The sequence below is a fragment of the Triticum urartu genome, chromosome 2A (assembly GCF_056163025.1).
Source record: "Triticum urartu cultivar PI428250 chromosome 2A, HENAU_Tu73, whole genome shotgun sequence".
NCBI classification, from domain to species: domain Eukaryota; kingdom Viridiplantae; phylum Streptophyta; class Magnoliopsida; order Poales; family Poaceae; genus Triticum; species Triticum urartu.
In genome coordinates, this window is record NC_141874.1 from 256,609,758 (window position 1) to 256,616,705 (window position 6,948).

A 6,948-nucleotide genomic window follows, 5' to 3' on the forward strand; every position below is an offset into this window, starting at 1 on the left:
AGGGCGCGCCAGGAGGCCCAGGCGCGCCCTGGTGGGTTGTGCCCACCTCGGCTGCCCCCTGGACCGCCTCCTTGCTCTATAAATACCCCAAAAATCCCAGAACCCTAGGGGAGTCGACGAAATATTCATCCAGCCGCAGCAGACTCCAGAACCACCAGATCCAATCTAGACATCATCTAGGATGGGGTTCACCACCTCCATTGGTGCCTCTCCGATGATGTGTGAGTAGTTCTTTGTAGACCTTCGGGTCCGTAGTTAGTAGCTAGATGGCTTTCTCTCTCTCTCGCTGAATTCTCAATACAATGGTCTCTTGGAGATCCATATGATGTAACTCTTTTTGCGGTGTGTTTGTTCGGATCTGATGAACTTTGATTTTATGATCAGTCATACCTTTTTATATCCATGAAAGTTATTTGAGTTTCTTTGACCTCTTGAATGCATGATCTCTTATAGCCTCGTATTTCTTCTTCGATATTTGGGTTTTGTTTGGCCAACTTGATCTATTTATCTTGCAATGTGAAGAGGTGCCCGGTAGTGGGTTTGATCTTACGGTGCTTGATCCCAGTGACAAAAAGGGAACCGACACGTATGTATCGTTGCTACTAAGGATAAAAAGATGGGATCTATATCTACGCAATAGATAAATGGATCTTGTCTACATGATGTCATCGTTCCTATTGCATTACTCCGTTTTTCCATGAACTTAATACACTAGATGCATGCTGGATAGCGGTCGATGTGTGGAGTAATAGTAGTAGATGCAGGAAAGAGTCGGTATACTAATCTTGGACGTGATGCCTATGTAATGATCATTGCCTGGATATCATCATAATTATTTGAGGTTCTATCAATTGCCCAACAGTAATTTGTTTACCCACCGTTTGCTATCTTTCTCGAGAGAAGCCACTAGTGAAACCTATGGCCCCGGGTCTTCTTCCTCATATATTTGCCTGCGATCTACTTCTCCTTTGCATTTTTATTGAGATATATAAAACCAAAAATACAAAAGTACTTTGCTGCACTTTATTTTATTTGCGATCTATTATTTCAATCTACTACAAATTTCTGGCATCGTTACCAGAAAGGGATTGACAACCCCTTTAACACGTCAGGTTGCGAGGTGTTGTTATTTGTGTGCAGGTATTGTTTATGTTGTGTTGCTTGGTTATCCTACTGGTTCGATAACCTTGGTTTCTTCACTAGGGGAAATACCTACCGGCACTGTGCTGCATCAGCCCTTCCTCTTGGGGGAAATACCGATGTAGTCCTGGCAGACAAGAGCTTTTCTGGCGCTATAGTCAGAGAGCGATCAAAAGGAATTTCTGGCGCCGTTGCTGGGGAGGATCTTCAACATAACTAGGTTCCTAATCACAAATCTCATCTCCTTTCAATTTACATTATTTGCCATTTGCCTCTCATTTTCCTCTCCACCACTTCACAAAAATTTGCCGTTTTATTCGCCTCTCTTTTCTGTTCGCTGCTTTCTCGCCAGATCTATTCTTTGCTTGCAATCATGAGTGAGTTCGGTATGGCACCAACAGATGATGGCCTGACTCCTAAGATTGGACGTACATGCAATCTGGATGCTAAAACTTTTATCTTGGGGCAAGGGAACGTTATGGGAAAAGAACTTATCCAAGAATTTTTCAATTGTGTTGGAAATCTAAGTCTTGATGATGCTCCTATACTTAAAACTACTAGATCGTATGCGGATGTTGTTTCAGCACTAGTTCTGAAACTTGAAAGTAAATTTATTCATACTCATCCTACCTTGCAAAGATTTTTTTTTGAGCTTCCTAAAATAAAGAATCTTAGGGTTAAAAAGTTGGCCACCCTCGTTCTTATGAACGAGTTTGACTACATAATTCGGGAAGCTAGGGAAATCTTTGATTTTTATGGTATGAAGCATGAAAAAACCCGTGATAAATGAAATTCTTTACAATAGTGACTATGCATAAGGCGTTTGCTTGGGGATAATAAGATCTTTGATGAGAATCTTAAAAAGGAGCTCCCCGTTTTAGACATAATCCAACAAGTTTTTAATAATCTTAATCAACACTACTCTTGGATTGTTGCAGAATATCAAAGGGGTTATGATGAAAACCAACTAAGGAATGCTAAAGTTTCCATGGATAATATGTTTTATGTTGTGTTTACAAAACCCCATGATGAAAATATCTCTAAGAAAATTAAGAAGAAGAAGGATGACAAAACTTAGATCCTTGCTTTATGCCTAGCTAAGCGCGTAAAACTATAGCGCTTGTTGGGAGGCAACCCGATGAATAAAATTTATTTTTGATTTTTGCTTTCTGTTCTTGTGTGTTAGCACAATTATGCTACTATTATGACTGTGTTTTTTATGTTTTAATTAGTGTTTTTGCCAAGTAAAGCCTTTAGCATCTTCTTGGGCAATAGTTGTTTGATCTTGTTGAAAAACGGAAACTTTTATGCTCATGAAAAAAATTATCATTTTTTACCAGAGAGCCATAAAATACCCATTACAATTTCAGCAGATCAATATACTAATTACTCAGGTCGTCCTAATTTGGCATAATTTTTTGAGTTACAAAAGTATTCGAAATAGTCAGATTACTATAGACTGTTCTGTTTTGACAGATTCTGTTTTCTTTGTGTTTTGTGCTTATTCTGATGGCTCTTTGGTTTTATTTGATGAGGTTTTGCCATAGAAAAGTTGGAATACAGTAGATATAATACAAAAAATGTATTGGTATGATACAGAACTTATAGTAGTGATTTATTATTCTTATACTAACGGATCTCACAAAGGTTTTTGTTGAGTCTTGTGTGATTGAAGTTTCAAGTTTTGGGTTATCTTACGATGGATGAAAGAAGGCTAGAAGAGCCTAAGATTGGGGATACCCTGGCATCCCTAGCAATTATACAAGAATGAGCAACCAACTAAGCTTGGGGATGCCCCCGAGTGGCATCCCCTCTTTCTTCTAACAACTATCAGTATTTTACTCGAGACTATATTTTTATTCGTCACATGATATGTGTTTTGCTTGGAGCGTCTTGTATGATATGTGTCTTTTCTTGTTTTTTTTTGTGTTTTAAGTCATCAACCCTTGCTGGACACACCTATTTGAGAGATACAAAATTATTTCATGACTTGTTAGAATTGCTCTCTGTGCTTCACTTAAATCTTTTATGAGCTAGGACTTGCTCTAGTGTTTCACTTATATCTATTTAAGCACGGTGTGCTTAGTATTTTTGAAGAAATGCTCTCTTGCTTCACTTACATTTATTTGAGAGTTAGTAAAATTTTGAAGAAATTCTCTCTTGCTTCACTTAAATTATTTTGAGACAAAGAAAATTTGTTATGCTCATGATCTTCACTTATACTTGTTTGAGCTTATGAAAAGCAACACATGAAAACTAGTCCCAAACTGATAGATATCCAAGAAGGATAAAGATAAAAAAATATGCCATGAAGATCATTGGACAAAATAAACTTGATTCTTAGTAATAGTTTTGAGATATGATGACGTGATATGTGCGTTATGTTGATGAGTAATTGTGCTCTTGTAAGAATATTGGTGTTAAGGTTTATGATTCCCTATGCATGTACGAAAGTCAATAATCATGCAATGAAAATTATATCCTACTTGTGGTGCATTATTTGGTGTTAATTATGCTTAATGCTTGCTTATGAGATTATTCGTTTCTTGGTTGGTTGCTTCTCAATCTTTTGCTAGCCTTCATTTTGCACCAAGTATGACCTCTACTTGTGCATCCAAAATCCTTTAAACCAGTTCTGCCACATGAGTCCACTATATCTACCCAGAGGCGGAACCAGGATTTTGCAAAGCCTAGGACTAAAACTAACTGACTAAATATAAAGTCAAATACCACGCACATCAATGTGCGTTATAAGTATGCCACAAAATCACATTCAAAATGAAATATAAATTCATTATTATCACGAGAGGAAATTCCATATAACAAATAGTTTAACAAAGTGCATCATCGCGAACATGGTTTGGTACCAAATTAGTGAAGACTTGCTTAGTTGAAGGAAGTTGTTTCTTCACCAGCAATAGTAGAAGGATCTGAATCTGCAAACATAAAATCAAGTATTTCAAATCAAGACTCTGGACATAGACTAAATCAATTGTTCATATGAAATTTTGCAAGAAAAAGAACATATTATACCATTAACACGAAGTCCACGAGGTAGTAGCCCCTTGCGTTTCCTCATTTTTTGATAGCACTGTATAATCTTAATATCATCAATGCTTGCAAATACATCACGCTCAATATAGCACACCAAACGGTGATTCGTCCATTCATCTTGTTTCACAGATCAGTTTTGACGATGCTCATAGCTGAGAAAGCTCTTTCTACGGTTGCCGTTGGGATGGGGAGAATCAAGGACAATTCAATGAGACGATATACCAACGGAAAATGTGTGTGCCTATCTGTTTGAACCATCTTTATAGCAAGCTGGCCAAGATCAATGCAACTTAAAAATTCAGTATCAGCTCTAGCTTCAGTAACAAATGTCTCAAGTTGGTCCCTAAGAACTCTGCACTCATATTCTGAGAAATCCACGCCATAAATCTGAGCAAGTTCCACTAGCTTATTTATATCAAAATTGGCAAAAGAATTTCTTGGCTCAAGACAAGCGATGCATCTCAATAGTTGGGTAGATTTCTCAGCAAAGCGATTGTTGAACTCAACAATAATCTGGTCAAGCACCACATTAAATATTTCATGATGGAAATAATGTAAGTGAGTTACCATCTGGCCGCCACGACCTCTTGAACAACCCCCAATAGCTAATGTTTCCGTCATGTTTGGAATAATGATGTTATGTTTGAGACAAAAGGAATTTACCTCTTCAAATAGCTCATCCCACCCCTGATGCCTCATCTCATTAAGTTTCTGCAATGTGGTTTGAATCAAGCCCATAGCACGAACAATATTCCGGTTCTTCTTTTGCAAGCACTGTGATAGATCATTAGTTTTTCCCAACAATTTCATCATAAGATGCAGTATAAACACAAACTCAAAGCTCTCCATATGACGTATCAAACCTCGTGTTGTGGTCTTTTGTGATGTGTTAGTGGCATCATCAGACATATTCTCCAATACCTCTAGCACTGCATACCACATGAGATGAAGACGACACAAGGTTTTATGATGTGAGCCCCACCTAGTATCACCGGGTCTTGTAAGGTTAGTTTGTTGGTTCCTCCCTCTCCCTGTAAAAATTTCTCCAGTCTCTAATTTCTGCACAAGATCATCATGTTCCGCTTGGGCTAACTGGTCATGTCTCTTACAAGAACCATTAACACTGTTGACAATCATTGAAGTGTAACTAAAGAAATCCATGACAGAAGGACAACACTTGGCAATGGCAACAACCACTAACTGCAACTGATGTGCAAAGCAATGTATATAAAAAGCATAAGGATTCTCATCCAGTACCCTTCTTTGCAGCCCATGAAATTCACCTCTCATGTTCGATGCTCCATCGTATCCTTGGCCTCGCATTCTATGGATAGATAGGCCATGTTTAAGAAACATAGCATCCAAGGCTACCTTCAATGAAGATGATGTTGTGTCGGTAACATGTTTAATCGCAAGAAACCTCTCAATCACTTCCCCTTGACTATTCAAATACCTAGATGAGATAAGAAAAAAAAATATGAGCATACTTCATAACAAAAAAAGCAATAAAAAATTAATTCATGACATACAAACCTCAAAGCCACAGCCATTTGTTCCTTGAGAGATGCATCTCGAGCCTAATCAACAAGGACAGCGAATTTTTTATCCCCAATATCCTTCACGATTGCTTTAGTCGTCTCTTCTCCACAAGCTTTGCACAAATGTTTTTGTATTTGTGCAGATGTCAACAAATTATTTCTAGGAGCACAATCTAACAACTTAGCGGCATTCGAATCTCTTTTTTTTATACCACTGCACCATCTCTAAGAAATTCCCCTTATTGTTTGAGTTAGCAGACTCATCATGTCCACGAAAAGCAAGAGCTTGCAATAAAAGAAACTTCACGACACCTAACATGACAGTGAGATGACCCAAGTACTCTTCCTCCTTCTTCTTGTCTGAACCAGCCCATACTTGTTCCACATTTTGCCTCGGGTTTTGAGAAGCTTGACATTGTCTTCTTGCTCTATTGTGAGCACTATTAACATTACCAACATGAGTAACAAAAGATGCAATAGCATTTTTCCAGTTACTAAAACCTTTCTTTGTATATGCTTCAATTCCATAGTTTTCAGCTCTTGGTTGCTTAAAGAGAAAACAATGAAAACAGAAGGCGGCCTTTTTGGCAACACTATATTCCAACCAATCATGCGATTTGTACCACTCTTCACGAAAGCCTCTCATGTGCTTCCCAATTCTTCCCTGTTCATAAACATGGCCTGTTGGTCGACATGCTCCCATGGCCAAATACTCTCTTCTAGCAGCATCCCTAACATCCGGATGCAACTCTTCAATTGGTTTTCGGAGGCCAGGATCAGGATTAATGTCATCCGAATTAAGCTCCATACGTGGTTCACTTTCCTTTGCATTACTAGCTCCCACCAGTACTGATTCTGTAGGTGATCCATCAGTGTTGGTGTTGTTGGCTGAAGGCTGATTGGATGTTGACTGAAAGAAAGATTCAATTGTACGGGTCCTCTTGTTCATCTTGTATTTCTAATTTGCTGACAACAAATGAAATAAAATTGACTAAGTAAATATAACTCACTGAGTTTGGTTGATATAAAAGAATTAGGGAAAACAAAATTAGATGACACAGATTACCTGTGCAGCCAGTGTGCATTGGCCTTAGTCTCAGTGCGTACACTGCAATTCAGAATCAGATGGAGAAGAACAAGAGGTGGTCGGGTTGTGAGGACGCCGGACCCGGCGGTCGGGAATCGCCAATCGCTGGTTGACGAGGACGGCGGCGCA

General features: G+C 38.6%; 1 pseudogene; it reads right to left on the minus strand.

Moving 5' to 3' along the window:
* Positions 1 to 4,026: 4,026 nt before the first annotated feature.
* Positions 4,027 to 6,681, minus strand: LOC147984739 (uncharacterized; annotated as a pseudogene).
* Positions 6,682 to 6,948: the final 267 nt, after the last annotated feature.